Here is a 25,436-nt window from a genome sequence, read left to right on the forward strand (position 1 = left end):
TAATCTCCCATTTTTATCTAAACTGCTCTTTTGTTCATATATAGTTCTGGGCCTGGCCTAGACCTGCTTTAGTTCGGGTCCTTCTTAAGTCCTCCTTTAAACAGCTTAGTCCTGCTTTAAATCAGCATTTGATCCTTGGCAATGTGTGCTGACCACTTACCTGTTTTAATGCCACTTAGGTTGTGGAAGATGAGAGAACAATGAACGAATAATGCGACAAATTGTAAAGTGATTTTGAGTGCAGACTGTAGACTGAAGAATAAAGAAGTGGATTAAGGGATGCACCACTCTGACAATCCATCAAGCGGCGCAGCTTCGTAGCTTACCAAAATTGTACTAAAACATTTTGACAGATTTTTGATTCTATTGTACCACATTAAATCGGTCCGAGGTCAGTTAGCACAACCAGAATTAATACATAAACCGCACCAGATTATAGGGTGCACTGACGATTTCTTGAGAAAATTAAAGCATTTTAAGTGCACCTTATATTCTGAAAAATACAGTCTGCAGACTATAGTCCAGACACATAAACTAGAAATCATTACATTATTAAAGATGCTGGTAGTAGGTGTAGAAAGTTTTCGCGAGACCTGGTTTGGTTCTTGTTGGTTTTTGGGGTCAGAGAACTCATGGGGGACCTGGCCTGGACCAGACCCGGCTCTAATCTTGTGGACTCTGTGTTCCTCTGCTTCTCGGTGATAAGTGAGAGTGGAGCACGAACTTGTAATGAGGACTGCACTATTACTACACACACGCACACACACTCACACACACGGGGCACTTACACACTGTTTGGGTACTACACCGAAAGAGTCTATTTCTGTCACTACGGCACCACCTACAATCCACAGGAGAAGACTTTTTACCTAACGTGAACTATTTGAGATGTAGTTACTTCAGTCACACGTGTAGTATAAAGTTTGTGGTTCCGCCCTCATTACAAGAATTGCTAAAATAAAAGCAGTTCATTTATGTATTTTACATTTTTTTGCGTCCTTACTGTGAGCAGTCCACAAACCCGACTCTTATTTGACCTGGAAGAAGGAATCGGCCTGCTTGTTTTCATGGAAATGTTGTTTTGACTATAATGTTCTAGCCTGATTCATCGTGGAAACTGTCTGACCTCGCAGCATTAGGATTGGTTCGCTCGACAGTAGGCCGGTACTTTTATTATTTAACCAATCGCTGCTATTTGGTCGTCACTTCTGTAATGCACCAAATCTCGTAGGAAGAAGGGCAATAACATCTTTACCCTTGATAAAATTCACCAAATATTCTCTTTGTTCCTGCTTTAAATCCTCGATCTCGGGAATCGTTGCCAACACAGAATGTCTGTCTTCGTCTACATCCATCTCGACGCTTTGTTTACTGTTGTGCTGTACCACAAAAGGGACCCAGAGAGGCGCTTGAGTTTGACGTCATGGCTTCACAGCTCTTAGCTCTTGCAAACCATCTAGTGTATTCTGATTCCTGACCTAGTTGCTGGAGAGAAATGAAATTGAGCGGACGCACTAGGTGGCGCCAGCCTGGCTAATAATGTTCCAAAGTATTGCATAAAATGTATCTATCTCCATGGAAAACTTAACTTTGCATTCCATGGAACTGTGCAGGCGATGTATTTGAATTTATTTGTCTGGAGGATAAGCCCCTTCAGATGTCTCCCCATCTCGTTTTCGAGGGGGTCCTCATAAATAAAATGACAAAAGACAGATACAGTAGGGCAGACAGTAGGTTACATAAATTCAAATAAGCATCAAAACAACAAAATCAACCACACCACAAACACACACACTCACTTACACTTGACTGTTTGACACAATAAAACAGATTTGAAAAATAAATAAATAAAATAAAAATAATTATAATAAGATGATGATGATGATGATTATTATTATTATTAATAATAATAACCTCCAGAAAGTTACATGTTGTGTCTTTAAAGTCATTATCAAAACAGCATGCTAACTATTTAATACAACATATTCACAAAGCATTTATGAATTGATAATAATGATAAAAGGTGCACTTATGTAACTTTTCTGGTAAGGGGAGCACCACAAGTTTCCATGGAGATATTATTGCTTTGCCTAAAAGGTTTCACAGCATAGCATTAAACTCTGTGTTGCATTTATTCAATTACAGGTGTTTTACTGCTCAAAAATACATACATTCCCACAAGAAGTGAGCTCACCTCTCCACAGAGCTGACCTATCTGACCTGGATGCATTGCAGGCTTGTCTCCATGGAAATAGACAAGTTTAATTCCATACTGTGGGACATTCTAGACACTAGACAATAACATTTCCAAGTAGGTCAAGCAAGTGGCGAACCCTCTACCAGAAAGTTACGTAGTGAGTAAGTAAGTAAGTTTGTTTTCACAGACAAATGTCACAAAGACGCTTTACAGAGTTTACATAGTGAATAGAAATGTCAACAGGTAAAGAAATAATAATATAGTAACATGTATAAACTACTACAGTGTGTGAGTCTTGAATATTTAAAATGCATGGGAGTTAAACGCCTGATCTCACTAACGATGGCCAGATGTTGGATGGTACCACAGAGGTGCAGAAGTAATTCTAGTGCAAACTGTTACTGTGTCCACATTGTCTGTCATGATCGTGGTGTTTGTGAGTGTTGGTGGTGTCAGAGGGGCCGATGGGGCAGTTTGGCAGCCTTGTGTCCATCAGTCTACAGTAGTTTACAATGAATGAGTACTGCAATATAAATCACTTAGGCTGTTTTGGAAGGCACTGTATGAATCCAATCTTTATTATTAAAATTTAAATACAATTGAAAATTGTAATCAATCAGTATGAAGAAAATATATCATCTTTTTTGCTATATCCCACAGCACTTCATATCTACCCTTAGAGGTCCCATATCGAGTAAAACTGACTCTTGTGATCCTTAAGCCATGTTATAATGTTGTTGTTTCATTGATCTGAGTAGTTCAGAACATTCTGTTCCACCTTGTCGTGTCACGAAGCGATCGTTTTCACACAAACAGCTACTTTTTACCTTTAGTTCAGCACAAAGTGGGAATTCCTGGGCTGAAATGTTTGAAATGTCCAAATGATTCTATTGAAGGTGTATGCAGTTTAAAAACACAGTGGAGCACTTCCTGTATCACCACATGACATCATAAAGTGGAGTGTTTTCTGTTTGAGAGACAAACTCATCCTAAATATGGAGGGTTTGTGTGTTAAACATGTGTGACTGAAACAAAACAAAACACAGCCCCAAACAATATTATAATACAATATTATAAGACAAATCAGAAAATACCAGGGGCGTATTGGCAAATGTATTTGTGCTGAGCCGTTTCAGTATGGGATGTTCGGTTCAGGACGTTCGGTTTTGTGCAGGGCTGTGCACAAGTGAGTTCATGCAATTTGTGTGTGTTTACATTTCGCCACTACACGTGCAGCTACACAAAAGGCTCGTGCGCTTTATAGTTAGGGCAGCTGCCTTGATAACAATTGTCCCCCACCTTGACTTATGTCCCTCCGAGGCACATGAATCCTACGAATCAAACTACGGTTATCGCGCCCCGGTCCTCACTTTCGCCAGCACAGAATCTCCGCCCCCATACCCGCGACCGCTGACTCTAGAGAAAGTGTAATTTCAACCACAGGGGACATTGTAACTGCAGCTTCATGCTGGAACTGCTAATGCTGCTACCTTTTGATTTTTTGGATTTAGGTTTTTTTCATACATTTGTTGCTTATTTGAGAATATTTTATTTAACTTATTAGTATTACCAAGCAGCTTGTAAAGCGCTTTGAGTGCCTTGAAGGTGGAAAAGCGCTATAGAAAAATGTGACCATTTACCATTTACCAGCACTCTGCATTTATTTTATTTTCCTGTTTGTATAACGTTAAAACAAATTGTTGGTTTATTGAACACACAAATGGTTTTGCATTTTGTTCCCACACTGTGCCGAAAATGAACCAAACTGTGACCTCAAAACCGAGATACATACCGAGCCGTGATTTTTCTGTACCATTATACACCCCCAGAAAACAGCATAATGTAGGTCCTTAATATCAGAATAGCATTAACATAACATCAAATATTTAGCTTTAACTGCAGCAGTTTATTCCCTTTTGCTCTACCCTCCTTAGCTCAGATAGCAACAGTGAATGAGAGACACACAAGAAATACAACTCCACCACTCCGACCTATTACAACCCCGCCAACCCTATTAGAATCCTCCAAATGAGAGCACTTTATAGGAGCTTAGTCGCCATTATCTTTGCCATGATAATTCTTCCTTTTTCTCACACTCGCACTGTAGCTCGGGGACTTGTGAAAACCCAAACTTTTATAGCTGCGCAGACGTGTTAGGAGATCTGCGTATGTGCGAACGAGCCCCACTGCTGCGGATAAGACTCGTATATTCTAATTTGCGACGACTGGCCCGCTCCCGTGTTTACATGCAACAAGAACACGGAGGCACTTCGCGGCTAATGAAGCACTCAAACCGGGAGCATGTCTGTGTGCGCTGTGATTTTGTGTTGGTTTAATAAAGTCCCTTTTGGCGAGGGGAGCGAGCGGCATTGTTGTTGGCGTGGGTAATATGTGGCATGAAGACACGAGGGAGAAAAGAAAATTTAATTGTGTTATAGTGGGACATAGAAAGGTTTGGGTTGGCTATTGTAAAGTCTATGAGAATTTTATTGCGTTATGCTCTAGAGGATACCATGGTTATTTGTGTGTTTGTTTCTCGTTAGCTGTACCCGAGGCTAGCTGATCTCACTAATTGTTCTTTTAAAAATACTGAATTACCCACAATTCAATTAAACAAATCATGCTGGATTGATTTAAAGTCATATTATGCAGTTTTCTGGTCTATGTTATAATGTTTCCTCATCAAAAACATCCCTGGGGTTGTGTTTTGTTTCATTCACGTATGTTTGAGTAACCTTTTATTATTAATCTGTCTACATCTCCAAGGATCAAATTTCTCTATTCCACCTTGTGATGTCATGAAGTTGTAGGTTTCAAGTTAACAGCTGCCTTTTACCTTTAGACTTAGACTAATTTTATTGATCCACAAGGGAAATTATTTGGACACAATAGCTCACACATCACAATATAATATAATAACAAAGAGCAAAAATATAAATGGTAATGATAAATTCTACATAAGTAGCAATAAATAAATAAATAAATAGCAAAAGACAGGTGTCAAATAAGACATAATTATATAAACATATATGTGCGAGTCAAAATAAAATAGAAAAAAAAGTAATGAAATATAAAAATCACAGCTTTATACAAGAGGTCATAGGAAGACAGTGCAACAATGATATGATGATTGACAGACAGCGTTGGAGAGTAATGGATTACATGTACCAGTGTTACGTTACTGTTTCAGTGAGTGGTAATGGGATTACAGTTACTTTGTTGAAATAAATGGATTACAATTATTTCGGTATTTCGGCGGTATTTTCCTGTTTTCACATTTTGGGCTATATCCCTTTTTTTTTTTTTTTTTTTTTTTTTATTTTGGTAATTTTACTCATTGTTGGAAACCCAAAAGAGCGATGTAAACGTCATGTTAACGTTGGTGGCGTCAGTCACACAATGGACGAGGTTGTTTAATGGTCATTAATAATTGTCATTGTTAATAATCAGATTCTGCATCATTTTGAGTAAAAAACCATAAAATATTACAGATTTTTACTGGGCTAGTGCCTTTATGTTTGTACTGAATTTACTGTACTGATTTTTTTTTTTTTTAAATAAACAATATGATCCCTAGGGTGGACTGTTACAAGCAGCAGTGATCTCATATAGAAAGCAGTTCTCTATCAATAATCTTTTTTTAATGCGGTTAAGGGAAGACTGGGCTTTTTATTGTCTTTTAGCAGACCAAAGATCTTATGTTAAGATATCCTCTGAGATATTCTGTTACAAACTACATTTTGGTGTATGTAATCTGTAATCTGTAGGGGAATACATTTTAAAAATAACCTTCCCAACACTGTTGGCAGGACTTAGGGCTATCTGTTACATAAGGGTGAGTTGTTGTACAGTTGTAGGGAGTATTATCTGTTACATAAGGGTGAGTTGTTGTACAGTTGTAGGGAGTATTATCTGTTACATAAGGGTGAGTTGTTGTACAGTTGTAGGGAGTATTATCTGTTACATAAGTTGTACAGTTGTAGGAGTATTCTGTTACATAAGGTGTGAGTTGTACATTGTTGTACAGTTGTAGGGAGTATTATCTGTTACATAAGGGTGAGTTGTTGTACAGTTGTAGGGAGTATTATCTGTTACATAAGGGTGAGTTGTTGTACAGTTGTAGGGAGTATTATCTGTTACATAAGGGTGAGTTGTTGTACAGTTGTAGGGAGTATTATCTGTTACATAGTTGTTGTACTGTTACATAAGGGTGAGTTGTTGTACAGTTGTAGGGAGTATTATTGTTGTTGTACAGTTGTAGGGAGTATTATCTGTTACATAAGGTGAGTTGTACAGTTGTTAGGTTGTACAGTTGTTGTACAGTTGTAGGGAGTATTATCTGTTACATACAGGGTGTACAGTGTAGGAGTATTATCTGTTACAGTGTAGGTTGTACAGTTGTAGGGAGTACATTATCTGTTACATAAGTGGTGAGTTGTACGTTGTACAGTGTGTAGGGAGTATTATTGTAGTTAGTTGTTACAGTTGTGTATAAGTTGTACAGTTGTAGGGAGTATTATCTGTTACATAAGGTGAGTTGTACAGTTGTAGGGAGTATTATCTGTTACATAAGGGTGAGTTGTGTACAGTTGTTGTAAGGGTGAGTTGTTGTATTATCTTTACATAAGGGTGAGTTGTTTACAGTTGTAGGAGTATTATCTGTTACATAAGGGTGAGTTGTTGTACAGTTGTAGGGAGTATTATCTGTTACATAAGGGTGAGTTGTTGTACAGTTGTAGGGAGTATTATCTGTTACATAAGGGTGAGTTGTTGTACAGTTGTAGGGAGTATTATCTGTTACATAAGGGTGAGTTGTTGTACAGTTGTAGGGAGTATTATCTGTTACATAAGGGTGAGTTGTTGTACAGTTGTAGGGAGTATTATCTGTTACATAAGGGTGAGTTGTTGTACAGTTGTAGGGAGTATTATCTGTTACATAAGGGTGAGTTATTGTACAGTTGTAGGGAGTATTATCTCTTACATAAGGGTGAGTTATTGTACAGTTGTAGGGAGTATTATCTCTTACATAAGGATGAGTTGTACAGTTGTAGGGAGTATTATCTGTTATATAATCATGACTTGTTGTGCAGTTGTAGGGAGTATTATCTGTTACATCTTTAGTTTAGTAGAAACTGACAATTTCAGGGCTGAAATTGTCCATATGATGATCAAGTGAAATTGTTTAAAAACACAAGGGAGCATTTCCTGTATTACCGAATGACATCACAAGGTGGAACTCGAGGAACTGGTGTGTCAAACATGTGTGAATGAAACAAAACACAACTCCAGATTTTAATGAGGAAACAAGATTATAACATAGAATAGGGAAAAAAAAAAAAAAAAAAGTATTACACTGGGAAAAAACACTATTTTGTTAAATTAAAATGACTTAAAGACTTTAACATTGACTTTATTTGACTTGATCCAACTTGACATGTAAAATTAACTACTAATGGAATAAGCGTGTTTTTCTTAATTCAAGCAACATTCGATTTTGTTTCTTATTTTAGCTGCAAAAAGTTGTTATTTTTCTTATTTTAATTGCAGCAAAAAGTCTTGTTCCACTGGCAGATAATTTTACTTGCCAAGCGAAATTGAATCAAATCATGGTAAACCTTTCTTAATTCAAGTCATCTTAACTTGACTAGATTTTGTTTTTTTGCAGTGTAGTATTTTATTTATTTAGTTATTATATCTGATAATGATATAAGTGTGTTAGCATGCTAGTTGTTGCTGTTAGTGTTAGTGTCACAGCAAAACTCTGCTCTGGTCTCTGAAAGTTGTGAAAAGCACTCATCAACTCATCATGGTGAATATTTAGGATGCTTCAGGTAAGTGAGGAAAACGTTTGGGCCAGTGAATTTTTTTTTTTTAGAATGAACTATTTGTATTTGAAACTGTCCCTTACACATTCTTTTATTCTTCTTTAAGGAAATGTTGTTGCTTTTCTTGGAATGCTCCACATAATGATGTTAAATTCACTAAATGTGTTTTATAAATAAAGCATGCATAGAATCTATCTTACGCTATGGCATGTCAACATGGTTTGGTAACCTGTCAGTCAAACTTAAAGCACAGATTTTTACCTTGACTAAAAGAGCAGGTAAAATAATGGGTGTGGCCCCAAGCTCACTTCAGCAAATTTTTGAGGAGACTGTTAGGAAGCTCAGCAGGCAGGTGATCAATGACCCAACCCATGTTCTTCACAGTCAGTTTGAGTTGATGCCATCAGGCAGAAGGTTCAGGGTCCCAAACTGTAAACTGAACAGATTCAAACATTCTTTTGTGCCACTAGCTGTTAAATTGCTAAACTCAGATAGTGCAGTTAAAAAATAATTATAAAAGGCTTAGGGATTGTGCAATCAAAACTGCACATAGGTGTAGGGAATGTGCAATTAAAGCTACACATAGGCTTAAGGAATGTGCAATAATTAAATCTGCACATAGGCTAAGGGAATGTGCAATCAAAACTGCACATAGGCTTAGGGAATGTGCAATAATTATAACTAAAACTGCACATAGGCTTAGGGAATGTGCAATAATTATAACTAAAACTGCACATAGGCTTAGGGAATGTGCAATAATTAATAGAACAGAAGAATGCAAGGGTTTGCCTGTTAAGGATAATTTAAGGGTCCTGTTGGTGCATCACTCGTGGTCATACTGGTCTCATATTTACTTTGTTTTATGGTGTTTGTTTATGTGCTGCTTTGTGTTGTGTTGTCCTGTTTTTTGATAAAACATGTTACCCCCTGTCCCAAGACAAATTTCTCCCATGGGAGACAATAAAGGATTATCTTATCTTATCTTATCTTATCTTAAAAACACGCATTCTTAAAGGTGCATTGTGTAACTTTTTCACTGGGGGTCCATCACCTGCTTGTTTCTATGGATATGCCATTGCTCAGCCCAGAATGTTCCACTATTTAACATTCAAGATGCAAGATTCACTTTATTGTCTCATGAGTGGGAATTTTTTCTTGAGCTGTTGACCCATGCTGCCATTAGTGCTGTACAATATATAAAAATAGAGTCCATAAATAGCGAATACATCAAAAACACAATAATTACAATTCATCAGTCTTTAATAAAGTGCAGTACAAACAATTACAGTTCAGTAGACTAATAGACACTAACAGGAAGAAGGTCTTAAATGTGTTCATGAGACAGCGTAGGGCCCTGAACTGTCTTCCTGAACGTAATAACTCGTAGTCTGAGTACAGAGTGTGCAGAGGGTCAGTCAGGATCTTATTGGCCTGGCGCAGAGTGGCCAGCTCATAAATGCTCTGCAGAGGTGCTCCTGTTCGCCCACAATTTCAAACGCTGTGTGGACGACGCAGCAGTCTGTTTTTAAGATGCACAGACAGATTACCATACCAGGCTGTAATGTTTTACCAAGACTCTCCAGCGCAGCCGGATAAAAGATCAGCAGGATCCTTTTGTCCACACCATGGGCTCTTAAGCGATGCGAAAAGTACAAATGTTGTTATAGTCGACTGCTAGACTGATTCATCCCTCGCAGCATTAGGATTCGTTCGCTCGACAGTAGGTGGGTCCGTTTTTTATTTAACCAATCGCTGCTGTTTGGTCGTGACGTATGTAATGTGCCAAATCCCGTAGGAAGAAGGGCAATAACGTCTTTTCCCTTGATAAAATTCACCAAACATTCTCTTTGTTCCGGTTTTAAATCCTCAATCTGGGCAATTGTTGCCAACACAGAATGTATGTCTTTGTCTACATCCATCTCGACCGCTTTGTTTTTGACCCAGACAGGTGCTTGAGTTTGACGTCATGGCTTCACACCTCTTCACTGACTGGTCGGTGCACGGTCTACAACTTTCGGGGTTCTTGCAAACCGTCTAGTGCATTCTGATTCTTGACCTAATTGCTGGAGAGAAATGAAATTGAGGTGAGGCACTAGGTGGTGCCACATTAAACAGCTGAACCTTACATTTGTTAAATTACAGGTGGTGTTATAGCTCAAAAATATCTAGAAAAACAGACATTCTGACTGTGAGTGGGGTCGTCTCTCCACAGATCTGACCTCTAACTTGGTCTGGTTTAGATAGAAAGGTTTGATCCCATACTGTCAAACATTCTAGACAAAGCAATAACTCTAAGGAGAAAAGCATTTGACGGAGTGGGGTCGCCTCTCCACAGATCTGACTTCTCTTCATGGAGATACAGTAGATACATTAATACATGTCAGATAACACTGTGGAACATTCAAGGCAAAGAAAAACATAAAGACAGATGGCCAACCCTCCACAAAAAGTTACATTGTGCAGCTTTATTAATTAAATTTTTTAATAAAAGCACAAAAAAGTGAAAACATTTGTGCAGATGTTCCAGTGCATCAGCTGGTCACTCCTATTTATTAAAAACCATCCCCTAATATTTCATTCCTGTCCACCTCTTATGAAAACAATGTACAAACAAACATCATATTTCTTATTGTTTAAATCTCGGTGAAGTCACTGGGGGGTTGCCATGTATTTAATGACACTGCACGTCTGAACACATCTCCGTCGTGGTGTAAAACTTGGCTTCTTTTCATCTTGTCTTGTCAATCATGCTAACAAAGGCGCCCACTGTGAGGGTGGGCATAGCGCCGTACAGTCTTCAAAATGATCTGCGCCGCTTTCAAATCTCTCCGTGTCTCCTCCGCGCAATTACCAACCCGTTTTAAGGAGCCCTCTCATTCACTCTGACATTAATATAGACCAAAAACAGATTTAACTGCGTCGCTAATCAATACACAACAGCGGAGGGAGAGTGGCGAGGAGGTGAGGAGGGGAGTGTACTGTCTATGGGATACACATTATTTTCAGATTAAGAATGGATGGGGGTGCAGCTCAAATGGAAGTGCGAGCGGTGATGAGGGCTCCAGGAGTAAATCTCTTGCCTCAGCGATGTTTGTATTGTTTTTATTGTGTATGTGTCAGATCAGTGTTAAAAAAAAAAAGACTATAGTGGCTTAATGTACTGGAATATAAAGACGTAAGATGCATGACATGATTGCGTGAAGAAATTGCGATAATTAACGGAATTGACGGGATAAATTCAGCTAAAGAAAGAAAAAAAAAAAGAAGAGTTGAACAGTTTTGAGACAACCATGTTTTTAATGAAATGCTTCTCTTTTCCTTATGTCAGCAGATGCGGTCCCAGTGCACTTTAATTACATTTTGTATCTAGAGATTTCAAGCCGGTTGACAAGATATTTCCTTGACACATACATTTAAAGTTGAAGAATGTGACAAGTCTCGTGGGAGCGCACCGCATACATTAAACTCATCCATCTTTTATTCAATTACTCGAGTTGTTGTTTGCCTCTCTATAGATCTGACCTGTAAATTGCCCAATTGGCACTTACGGCTTGTTTCCATGGAGACGGAAGGTTAAAGCCCGGTGTACATTGTCCAGAAGTGTGGTGCGGTTTGGACTCGTGTGGCCCCCGCAAGACTTATGGTGCGTTCGATTATCGGTTCGTCTCCAACTTAGATCTCGGATATGATGTCGTGTCCGCACAAACGTACTCAAGCATTTTATTATGTTTAATGCATAGACAGTGGGGACGTAACAATCACTCTTGGGCAAGTTATTTCAAAGCTGTAATGCGTTATTTATGACTTGTTACTGCTATTTCAAAGTAATTCGTTACATTACAATATTACTGTATTTAAAATGTAAGGCATTACTCTACTATTGCATTACTTTAAGTTACTCTCACCAAAATAACTGTGCGAACATTCAGAACTTTTGCACCATATATGGACTAAACCAGGACTAAACGAGGACTGAACTGAGGACTGAACCGAGGATTGTACCAGGACTAAATCAGGTCTAAACTAGAACTGAACCAGGTCTAAACCAGGACTAATCTTGGACTAAGACTTGGAATCTAGGACCGCCCCTGAGAGAATCCTGAACCCGTGGAGCAGTGTGTCTGCAAAGCGTGAATCGGGCATCAGCTGCGATTAACCCCGTGGAGTGTAGAGTTTTGTGCCGGTCCTTTCACCCGCAGTTACCCAGTGGTCTATGTGGGTGCACCTCTGGGCTCGTCCCGACATTCAGAACCGTAACTATGCCTTTTCACCGCTGCTGATATCGCTGTGAGTTCAGCAAATTTGTATGAAGAAAAACGAAAAACCCACCATTTCAATCCAGGTTAAAAAGCATTGTAATGCACGTTATTGACATTTGTACCAAGTAAAATATTAAAAAATTTTCCCTGTAATGCCACATTACTGCATTACAGCAAAAAGCAATGCATTACAATAATTTGTTACTTTTAAAACACGTTACTCCCAATATGGGTAACAATAACTGAAATATTTGTCAAAGTTCTCACAATAATATCGTGGACCGTCACAATATATCGAATTACAAGTCTCTATGTTTAAATGAAGAGTTGTGGAACAGCAACAGCTAAAAAAAACACAGAGGGAACTACATAGACCATGATCCTTTACTCCATTTCAGTGCAGATTACAAGAAGAAATAACAGTTCTAAACACTTTTAAGTCTTTGGATTAAGTCTTGTCAAGGCATTTTAAGAGGAAAAAGTAGCATATTCACAGTTTTAGCTGTTTAACCTCCACAAAATATCACAATAAATATCGTACCGTGAGATGTATATCGTGAAAATATCGAACCGAGAGATTTGGATATTGTTACATCCCTAATCGTGAGCTTTCCCATGATATCACAATAAATATTGTACCATGAGGTTCGTACCGAGGTTCACACCGTGACGATATTGTTTCGTGAGACTTGGATATCGTTACACCCCTGATAGACAGTATATATGAATGGACATAGCTAACACACTAACCACCCCGTACTGCTTTCACGTGTCTGACTTGAAGAAAAAAGTGGATGCCAACTGGAAAGCTGTTATTGTTATTGGTTATCTTCTGTTAGCAACACCCGTATAAAACAAGTCTGTGTTCAATATTGGCCTCACCACAACACCAACTACCACAACAGCGACTAATACAACACCGACTACCATACCCACAGTAGAGATGCGCGGATTGCGGTTACAACTGTGGTATCCGCGGTTAATCCGCGAGTCGGGCGGATGACGTGACGAAAAATTATATTTTAATTAAATTCGGGCGGGTGGCGGTTTAACTACTAAAAACTAAAAAAAAAAAAAAAAAAGTTATTGTTAGTATTGTTACCTACATCTGAAAAGACGAGTCTCTGTCTATGCTTGTAGTATGAAGTGTACGTCATATCCTTAATTAGCCCATTTGACCTCGTGTTTATGTTCTGAAGGTTAAGGTTGTGTCGGGTTATTGATGCCTAAGGTTTACGAGGCACATATTATATGCAGTTTATTTTATTATTTCTAATTTATTTCAGCTGTTTGCCAACACGTAAGTGGCTATAGGGCCATATTTATTTAGTTATGCATATTTTTTCTTGCCTATTTCAATTGGAATATAAAGAAGGCATTGCCTGATTTCAATAAAGGTTCATCTGGATGAGATGATCTGTCTATTTTGTTTCGATATCAGTTATATTTTAAAACACGCAGACATTATAGCGTAGACTGCCACTCGGGGTGTTTAAAACTTAAAGAAAGACCGATGGAGTGAGGCTATGACTTTGAAATAACATCGGGCAATGGCAGAATGTTCAGAATGTAACAACATCCAACACGAAGGCAAGAAGGTTCAAAATTAGTCTAGTCGGTAAACGTTGTCAATTAATTAGCTGCGCAAGAAAACCAGGTAAGTCTGGGGTTGTTACGGACAATTAAGAATGCGAACATACACGCTGAGCGAATTTTGGAATGAATGAGCTATAGAGTTTGCATTTTTATCGAGGCTCCTTAGTTTGTTTGCTGTATGATTGTTCTAAAATCTAAAATCAATCGGCGGATGGCGGGCGGGTGCGGTTTTGAAAACCTTCGGTGCAAAATAGTCATTTAAACCACCAAAGCATCCAAACACAATGAAAACACTTCACACTTAAAAGTGACACTGGGCGCAGCTGTCTTGGATTCTTTCTTGGTATCCTTGCTCAGTCTCCTCTGAGTTGTTCCAAGTTCCAAGTTGCACCGTCAGAGGAAAAGGGGTGTGTCAGTGTGTATCGCTAGACAAGTCGGATGGACAACCGAACACACCATTAGAAAGTCTTTCAAAAAACAATGTGATCTGCAACACTGACCTCTAACCTCTGTACCCTGCCACTCTGACCTCTGTGGAGTGCGGATCCTGGTGAGGCGCTGGTCTTGGGAAAGAAAAATCTATTTTTGTCGGACACCGCAATGGTCTGAAGAAGTTTTCAGGTCATATGTGTCTTATTAAATTAACCCACATGAAACTGCGTTGCTTTGGTCGAATATGCACTGCAGTTGTCGTGTATGGAGTAAGAGTTAATCTGCAACTAACCTGCTCAAAGTACACAACAGACCAGACCTGCAGTCACGATGAATCTGGTATAAGGTTGAGGTTAACCATTCACTGCATTTGAACTCTGTGCCCTCCCACACTGCCCTCTGAGGAGTGTGGATCCTGGTGAGGCGCTGGTCTTTGGAAAGAATCCGCAAGAAAAATCTATTTCTGCCGTATACGTCAGTGGCCTGGAGCAGTTTTCAGGTCATACGTGTGTTATTGTGTGATGAAAACACATGAAATTGCTTTGGACAAATATGCACTGCAGTTGTCGTATGCAATCTGCAAGTAATCCGCTCAAAGTACATACCGGACCAGACCTGCAGTCGCTATAAATCTGACATAAGGTTGAGGTTAACAATTCATTTCATTTGACCCATCCTTCAATGCCACTGGGGCAACCAACCTGTCTGGAGCAGCGGGCGTCACAGTCCTACACCCATCCCCAGATCTTGAGTTAGCCTTGAGTTTGTCGAGAGAAAGACCTGGGCGACCTGGGGGATCAATCAAACTTGGAACCTTCTTGCTTCAGAAGTTGGAAGCGATACTAAAGTTACACCAAGGCTTAGGAGTCTAGGGTATAGTTTAAAATACCCAAAACTATTCTATGTGCCATAAATTTAAAATCTAATTGTCAACATAATCTGTAATTTTAACAACCATCCCCTAAAAACTCTTTTAGTTCTTTTATTCCAGTTCTTCTGAAGAAACCCCATCCATTACACTGTCAGCCTCAGTTAAAACACAACCTGTTATCTCAAAAGAAAATCATTCTTTTTCAGATGGATTCAGTGATTATTTTGTGTTCAAAGATAAACAAACCCAGCGCAGAATCCTCCTCTCCCTCCTGCCTCTAGACTCCTCCTCTCTCCTCACAGCACCCACAAAGTGCTCATGGGTGCAGATGGGAGCTCATTTATCAAAGCGCTCTCATTGTAGATGCAGTCTGCTCCACACCGCAGGCACATCAACAGGAAGACGAGCTCAAATGTGAGAAATATATGTTTAAGAACAAGGAAATAGTAAAATATTAAAAGGAGCAAAAAATGTCTTGCCCCAGTACAGAGTTATTGTGTAAGCAGCTCAAAAGCAGCTCAAAAGAAGCCTGTTGTGATCTGTCTGCATGTAATTATGAAGTTTTTATTGTCCGAGAATCAGGAAGTGCGTGTTTAGCATGCTAGTTGTTATTAGCATTACCATGACAGCAAACTCTGCTCTTGTCTCTGAAAGTTGTGAAAATTGCTTACAAACTCACTGCAGTGAATAATTAGGATGCTCAGAATGTAGTGAGTGAGGAATAACTTTGGGCCAAAAGAAAGTTTAAGGAGCTTTCTTAAATGCTGTTTAAATGTTGTTTTCTTATCACAAACATATCCTAGCCTGATTCACCAGCCGGTTTCACTTCGTAGAAAGCGTATGAACTCACAACGTTAGAATTCGTTCACTCGACGGTAGGCGGGTACTTTTTATCATTTAACCAATCGCTGCTATTTGGTCATCACGTATGCAATGCTAACGGGTCTAATTGGTATATTAAAGGGCCTATCTCATGCGAAATCAACTTTTCAGAGCTTTCTACCTTCTAAGAGTGATGTATGTATATGTCACCGAAGTGGTTTTTAGATTGATTCTGCGTTGTTTTAACAAATTGCAGCGTATTTCTCGCACCCTCCCATGTGACGACGAACTAAAGCCAGCTATGACGCGTTTGACGTAGCAGAAGGTGCTTTGCCCCCCTCCTCCAGTGTACATGATATAATAAGCTCATCTACTAGTGTTTATTAATACTTTACCAATCAGTAATGTTCAGCTGATGTCGATGCGGTGCTTGCGCTTCGTGCACCTCCAAGTCCTTGTCCGATTCCGGGTCCAACACATGCAGCTGAACACGCTGTGATGAATAAAAGTTTATTCCTACCGCTATCAGGGTGCACGCCTGTCTCCCCCTCCCTCCCTGAGATGGGCGGAGGAAGGGCGGCTCACTCAGAGCCTACGTCACATTTGGAGGGTGGAGCCTGTGCTTTCTTAGGACGGGTGGGGGGATGAACAATAGCTGGTCTTTCATAGTTCCTGGTCTGTGACTGCCTCCAAGAAATCAGTAAGATTTCATAACTATTGTGTAATGGATGTTCCAAAACCCAAACTGTGCTTGCATATGTGCAGAAGATACAATGTGAAAAGAGTTATTTTGCATGAGATGGGCCCTTTAAGCTTTTCCCAAATCCCATAGGAAGAAGGGCAATAACGTCTTTCTCCTTGATGAAATTCACCAAACTTTCTCTTTGTTCCAGCTTTAAATCCTCAATCTTGGGAAACATTGACAACACTGAATACATGACTCTTCGCTGATTGGCTGGTACCTGAACTTGCACTTCCATCTGTTGTATTTAGATTTCTGACCTAGTCGCTGGAGAGAAATGAAATAGAGCGGAGGCACTAGGTGGCGCCAGCCTGGCTAAACATATCCAGGATTGTTAACAAAATGTAGCCCCTACTAAAAAAATGTAAAAGCGGGCAAGGTACAAACATGGAAGGACACCGACTGAATATATTAAAAGCCCTTTATAACATGGAGGGGCCCCTACGTGTTTCGACCATCAAGATAGTCTTTGTCAGAGCATAAGAGTGAAACATGACCCACAGTTGTCGTTTCATACAATTTCATATTAATCACATGACAAGATCACATCACTATTGGAAAAAGAAACAAAAAAGGTTGGCCCACTGTGGGGAAAGTATAGGTGATGGGCAGACCCACAAAACCGGGATTGTGTTTTATTTCACTCATACATGTTTAAAGCACAAACCCTGCATATTTAGTTCTTCTAAATGCGTTCTTCTCTCAAACGGAAAGCACTCTGTTCAACCTTGAGATGTCACATAATACAGGACTAGTACAGTTTTTGAATGTTTTAAGACAAAAAAAATCAGGTATGTGTCTTTAAAGATACACTCATCCTTTGGGAGAATAGTCAAAAATTTGTAGAGCACAATTTGTACAATAGTTTGCTTCACTCAAAAGTAAGGGTGCGTTAAATTTACAGTAAAAAGTAGGGTTGTCACAATAACCGTAATATATCATGATATCGTATCATCAAAAGACTCACAATAATACCGTGGGCTGTCACAATATTTCGAATCACAAGTTTCTTTGCTTAAATGCATGGTTTTATTGTAGCAACAGCTTATAAACATAGAGAACTACATATCCCATGGTTCATTTCAGTGCAAACAGCATGAAGAAATGTGTTTTTTACTTGAATTTTTGGGATTATGATGGAAATATTTCACACCAAAATCTTGTCATGGTATTTTAAAAGCAAAAAAGTGTCCCATCTTTAATTATTAGCCTCTCTGCAATAAATATCGTATCGTGAGATGTATATCGTGGTAATATCCTACTGTGAGATTTGGATATCGTTACATCTTTAGAATATGACAATAAATGTTGAAACAAATGACTGGTCAAAGCATTTTATAATGCCAGTCTTGTTATTATGTAGGATATTGTAATATCTTGAGCCTCCCAACCATATCATGAGCTTTCCCACGATATTGCAATAAATATCTTACTGTGAGGTCCATACCATGACAATATCGTATCGTGAGACTTGGATATCGTTACACTCCTAGTAAAAGGTTTACAAGCGAGTGTGTTTTTATGGCAAATTGGAAATTAGTGATTCTCAGGAAAGTCACTGTATTACATTTACATTTTAGACAATGTGTTTTTGAATATCAATTTGTTTTCTTCTAATAAGACAAGTCGTGCAAAAACCTGAGATGAACCATGAAACACATTCAGCTGACATGCCTGGTGGTAGGGAACTAATCTCAGGGAAGAACATTCAACACAAGGAAAAAGGTTAAAGGAACACAAAAAGAAGGAACAGCTAACAAAATCCCATTTGAAGCAATTCAATTCAAGTTTATTTATATAGCACATTTAAAACAACTTCATCTGACCACAGTGCTTCACTTACAAGTCAACAAAACAGAAGAAACAGTTACATGTACATATATACAGGTAACATGTGAAAACTACAAGAAGAGAAAGAATAGACCACACCAGAAAACCAAGTACAAAAGATGGATACAAGAGTCTACTGAAATCAGGAAATGGACTGCATGTACCTTCAACAGAGACAAGGGGCTTTTACCTTAGCACACCTGGGACTCACTTCTCCAGACACCAAATAGCCAAATAAGGTCTTTACTTTTTGCATGGCTTGTCTTATTAAAAGAAAACACACATTAGTTTTTAGAGCTGGGTGGATCATGGGTCATGGGGGTGTTGAGTCCAGTGTGGAGTAGCCCATAATAATGATCGATCAAATTTTGGTAGTAATATTCCATAACAGCAGCATATTTGTGTGTACAAGTGCTCCTGAATTTTGTGAATGACAAAAATGTCCATATCAAGGCATTAAAGGTGCACTTTGTAACGTTTTGGTCGGGATCTGTCACCTGCTTGTTTCTGTTGATATGTCACTGCTCTGCCTGGAATGTTCACAGTATGACATTAAACAGCTCTACCTTATAGTTATTCAATTACATGTGGTTTTATTGCTCAAAAATACTTAGAAATACAGGTGTTCTGACTGAGCGGGATTGCCTCTCCATCCAATCCAATCCACTTTATTTATATAGCACATTTTATAAACATGACAGTTTCCACAGTGCTGCACTGACAAATTAATACAATAAAAGACAGTAAAAACAATAAATAAAATGTGTTAAAATGCATAAAGCTAAAAATGATAAAACAATGAATAAAATAAATAAATAAAAGACACAGAGGACCACACAACTCAAACCCACAGAGTAAAAAAGTGGGTTTTAAGACGAGACTTAAAACACTCCACGGTGAGGACTGTTCGGACGTGGAGGGGCAGAGCGTTACAGAGCTTAGGGCCAAAAAGAGCGAAGGCCCTGTCCTGCCTGGTTTTACGTCTTGTCTTAGTCACCATGAGCTGGAGTTGGCCCTCGGACCTCAGAGCACGTGTAGGGGTGTAAATCTGGATGAGGTCCAAGATGTACTGTGGGGCCAGTCCATTCAATTCCATTCCGTTCTTATTTTTTGGCTCCTGTTAAAACTAAAAGAGAGATGCCTGTGTAAAGGACGTTGCAGTAGTCCAGACATGACGAAATAAAAGCGTGCATGAGCTTTTCAAAAAGATTAAAAGATAAATAAGGATAGATCTGAGCTGTAACTTGGTTTGGTTTGGTCTCCATGAAGATAGAAAGGTTTAATAGCATACTGTGAAAAATTCCTGTAAAAGCAATAGCATCTCCATGGACAAAAGTTTTTGACGGACCCTCCACTAGAAAAGTTACCCAATGCACCTTTAAGCACAAATTTGTTCCTAAGAAAGATTCATGAAGGAGACCAATTGTGTACGCTCCAGGTCTCAGCTTCACATCGCGGGTCCAGCTCAGACAGAAGACTCCCCTAACCCCAGTATCTATTTTTATTGCTTTTGGCCAGAGCTCGGCCCTTGAAACCGGCCATCTGTCCCTGCCCAGCCCGTGGACACTCGCAGAAGACATTATAATTCCACATTGTCTCTGAATGAAAACAATGATAGTACAAAATCAGGAGTGTATCCAACCAGCGCATTGTACTGTCCTTGGGCAAAACTCACCACCCACCTCGACCATGTGTGACTGTGCTGTGTGAATGAATTATTGATTATTTACCAAAAGAAAAAAAAGGCTACTTTGGTCATTTCCCTGGTAATTTGGTCATTTCTTTGTATACATGAATTGCAAACATAACTCTGATACAGCTTAAAGGTTTATTAAGTACAAGTTACTTTTGTGAGCTTTAAGCCATGTCATAATTCTCTTCAAAAACAGACCTGGAGTTGTGTTTTGTTTCATTCACACATGTTTGAGTAATACTTTATTATTAGTTTGTCTGGGATGACTAATACATTGATCACAATCTACCAGTCAATCACCAAGGTAATGTGGGTCAATCGCAGTGTCGTAGTACTCGAGACCGTTTTTTTTTTTAAAGGATTTGGTCTTGACTGGGCCACTTTTGGACTTGATCTTGTCTCAGTCGTGAAGACGCTTGGGCTTGGTCTTGCCTCGATCGTAAAGTCGCTTGGACTCGATATTGTCTTAGTCGTGAAGGCGCTTGGACTCGGTCTTACCTCGGTCGTGAAGGCGCTTGGACCCGGTCTTGTCTCGGTCGTGAAGGCGCTTGGACACGGTCTTGTCTCGGTCGTGAAGGCGCTTGGACTCGGTCTTGTCTCGGTCGTGAAGGCGCTTGGACTCGGTCTTACCTCGGTCGTGAAGGCGCTTGGACCCGGTCTTGTCTCGGTCGTGAAGGCGCTTGGACTCGGTCTTGTCTCGGTCGTGAAGGCGCTTGGACTCGGTCTTGTCTCGGTCGTGAAGGCGCTTGGACTCGGTCTTGTCTCGGTCGTGAAGGCGCTTGGACTCGGCCTTGTTTTGGTCGTGAAGGCACTTGGACTCGATCTTGTTTCGGTCGTGAAGGCACTTGGACTCGGTCTGGTCTCGGTCCTGAAGGCGCTTGGACTCGATCTTGTCTCGGTCCTGAAGGCGCTTGGACTCGGTCTTGTCTTGGTCGTGAAGGCGCTTGGACTCGGCCTTGTTTTGGTCGTGAAGGCACTTGGACTCGATCTTGTTTCGGTCGTGAAGGCACTTGGACTCGGTCTTGTCTCGGTCCTGAAGGCGCTTGGACTCGATCTTGTCTCGGTCCTGAAGGCGCTTGGACTCAATCTTGTCTCTGTCGTGAAGACGCTTGGACTCTGTCTTGTCTCGGTCCTGAAGGACGCTTGGACTCTGTCTTGTCTCGGTCGTGAAGGTGCTTGGACTCGGTCTTGTCTCAGACTCGAGGTCTGATACTCGACAAGTGTGATCATATTTCATTACGGTCGCTGTCGTTGGCAATAAACTTGTACCAGTGTGCAGGAGCGCGGGGTCGTCTCTCTGCCGCCTGTGCACTCGTCTGGAGCCCACGGACACTGTGTGGCACATCACAAACGCCCACGCTCCCAGCACATGACTTGTCCGCAACAGCATGTGCCCTCTTGTACCAGCGTGTATCACAGGGCAGATTAAACTTTTAAAAACGTTCTACTTGTGTATCTACCTCACATCAGCATGCCCCTCCTCGCTTTTTCACACACTCTCTCCTCCCCACATACTGTATAGAGCACATGGGCCTCCTCCTAAATGCTTGTTGATTAGAAGGGCAACACAAAAAGCAAAGCAAAAACTAATCTAAATCTATGTTAAAATGTTGGCACAGAGCAGGCCTACAGCACAGTGCAGGCCTAACGCGACATGTGGTTGAAGTTTACCTAAAGAAAGTGCAAAAATGCATCTGTATTTGTCACAAAGTGCATTTGGATTGGTGATTCTCAATATTTTTTATAAATAAATGATTGGGTGAGTAGTTCACATGCTGAAAAAGTGTGGGCATCCCTGGTCTACATCTTCAAAACTCAAAACACTCTGTTCCACCTTGTGATTTCATGAAGTCGTACTTGGCAAGTCAACAACTATCTTTTACCTTTTTTTACAGTAGGGATTAGCAATTCCAGGGCTGAAATTATACAAACTATTCTAGTGAAGATGCACAGAATTTAAAAACACAGTGGAACACCTCCTGCATTACATGTGTGATTAAAACAAAACACAACTCCAGGTATGGGTCCTTTAAGTTCTTGACGAAGTTTGTGCTTTACTTCTTGGACCACCTTGACCCAAAGCCAATACTGTGATAAGCTCTGAGGTTCTAATGACTCTGATCTGTCAACAGCTAATTACATCCTGTTGGTTAATTAGTTTGTGTTGTTCAAATGAAGAGTCAACCTAATTAAAAGTTTATATCCTCTCTGTATGGATCTTAACAATGACCGCCCACCCTCTGCTTTCAGAAATAAATTTCCCATTCATTTTTCTCACAGACTTTCCAAAAAAAGAACTAATATTAGAAGTTTGAAAGTATGCACAGGGATCATCAACTATGTGGTAACTAGAAAGTCTGTTTCTGAAACTTTATAAACTGCAAACTTTTCAATGAACCTTGTGTTATAAATGTGCCTTTTGTACTTAACACAATGCCATTATGGCCAGTAGACACCATATTGTCATGGTGTTAATTTTTATTGAATTATTTTATTATTCTTGACCTGGTTTTATTTTATAGCTGTGTGTAGGTTTTGAATTTTACTTCCCATTGTGATTGTTTGCGCTATTGTGTTTGATCTGTGTCTGTTTACATATGCACCCTGTGTTCTCCTGCGCTTTGTTGGTCCACTGTCATTGTCATTATCAGTTTCATGTTTGTTTGAAGTTTTGTGTTTCTTTGTTCTTTCTTTTATTAAACAACTTCGCAACAGCAGTCTTGTATTTTGGGTCCTACTTCTGCTCTAAACGTGACACATGTAGCAAGTTAGGTGGTGTCCACACAACAACATTTTTTGGTCAAAACTGTGAAGTTGTTATTCATTTTGGCCTTTTGTCCACATGGAGCCGGCGTTTCGGGTGGGCAAAAATTGTGTTTTTTGAAAATGGGTTCCAGAGTGGAGAAATCGGCGGCATTGCATTGTTGTGTGGACAGGCAAACCGCAGCTTTTGGAAAACAATGACGTTGCCATGTGACCAGAAGAGAACCCCACGCAGGAAGGATTTTATGTGCATGTGCTCTTTGCAGTATTGTGAGTGTAGCTTTATTTAATTTATGACATTCTGTTTTGTTTTGTTATTGTGTTGTTTAGTTTTGGTTTCATTCCTTCTGCTCCCGTGTATGTTAATTTGCAAACCACCCCCATATTGTCGTATGTTTATGTGTGTTTATGTGTGTTTATGTGAGTTTATGTGTATGAATGTATATTTTCCATACCTCACCCCTGCCATAACTGTGAACTGGACTTTGCATTGATGCAACAACAATCCAATCTGCACCTTATACTGTATATACATTGATTGTTTTATCTTGTTGTTATATGTCTGCAATAAAAAAAAATGTAAATATTGTGAGTCCAGTGGCTCTGGCTATATCCTGTTTACAGCACCACATACAGGTGTGGCATATGTATTACATCGTTTTCACTCAGTGCTCTGTTGTTGTGTGGACGTGAATTTTTTTTTCAACCCTCAAAAAAAAATAAAAAAATTAAAAAAAATCCAGGAGCATTGTCGTGTGGACGTAGCTTTAACCTCCACGATGCCTTTAAACTCTGAATGTATGAATTTGTAGAACTATCTGTGGGGAATGGAAAATTTACTTCCAGAATCAGACCGAACTCCGAAGTGAACGGGACATTTTTTTGGTGTTCCATTCTCCTCTTAGTAGTAGGCCGTCGACAGAAATTTGGGGGCCCAGAGCAAGACACCTCACATGGACCTCCCCTAATATAAATGAATAGGAAAAGAGGCAAATTCTGGGCCTATAAGTCGCTGGAGTCAGGAACAACAGATCCCTTTGTCAACCCCTGTGATGTAGTAGTAGTAATAGTAGTAGTAGTTGTAGTTTTAGTTGTTGTAGTAGTAGTTGTAGAAGGTAAAATTTGTATGTTGGTTAAAGTTCTTCTGTTTCCATATCAACCAAAAACATACATGTGATCGTTCTTTTTGTCTTTTGAGAGAAAAAATATATTTGACCAGTCATCTAATACTTCTAAGACATTGTACAGAAACTATTGCTCATTAAGATTGTAAGATAAGAACTTTTTGCCTACTATAATAAACCCACCCAGATACGCGTCGAGCAAAAAAACTTGCGAAATCTGGATATCAAACATGACTTAATCCAACAGCTCCAGTTGTGTACGTACACTAATAATTTTCAGTATCACCAACAACCTTCATCTTGAACAAAGTACAGTTACAAAACAAAATCAATGCGGTGGGCCAATTGTCCATCTCCATAATTACAAAACACACCGTGACAGGAACAAAACTGTCAAAGATTTCTAATGAATCCCGCACTCTCCGAAGCACAACAAGCAAAATCAATTCTATCATGACAGCCAGAATTATACAACGGCACACTATTTCATCATTATATCATCAAAATATGCCTCTGTGTGAAATTAAAAAGGCCAAGGTCTAGTTTTTAATGCATAAGCGAGTCAGGTGGTGATTTAAAGTGGAGGAATAATTGCGACGGGATTTATGCTAGGTTGTCGCGCGCGGATAGAAAAATGGCGGATGTTTTGGGGCCCGGAGCCAAAGGTTTTATTGGCTGGATGTAAAAGAGAGGTCGGACGGCGAGCACAGATCTCAGTGAGGAGTGGGGGGAAGTTGGAAATATGACAGAAAGGTGTAAATTGTGTTTTTACAGCGGTGAATTTCAATATGCTGTTCGCAAGTAGTCCCCAGAGCGGCGCTGTGTTTAGAGTGTTTGCCCGTCAGCTAGAAGGTCAGCGGTTCAAGTGGAGACGTATCTTGAAGTCTTGTTCATGACTGAGGTTGACAGATGGATTTGTGGATGTGTTTTGTAACTCATCCAAGTCTGAGTTTATTCAGTTCTGACAGAGTTCAGGTAAGGAGCGAACTAAACTGAAACTAACATACTCTTGTTGTCAGGGGTGTAGTGGGCTTAGTACCTGGGGGTACGCCGTCCACCCACTTCTCCCGATGTGAGATATAAAAAAATAACAAATATAAAATAGTCTACAACTTAAGCGTCAAACTGGAGCTATTGGCAATGGTGAAAACAAACTGCACAGGCTCATGATATCTGCAGTACTGTCCTATAGGTGAGTTTCATTGTTGACAAAAGCGCGCGTTGCATGCTAGGAATTATTTTGGTTGGCGGCAAGAAACACTAATTTAACATGACGGATGGA

Source organism: Boleophthalmus pectinirostris, unplaced genomic scaffold (genome assembly GCF_026225935.1).
Source record: "Boleophthalmus pectinirostris isolate CB_2022bp ecotype Guang Dong unplaced genomic scaffold, ASM2622593v1 HiC_scaffold_7, whole genome shotgun sequence".
In the NCBI taxonomy this organism is placed as follows: Eukaryota; Metazoa; Chordata; class Actinopteri; order Gobiiformes; family Gobiidae; genus Boleophthalmus; species Boleophthalmus pectinirostris.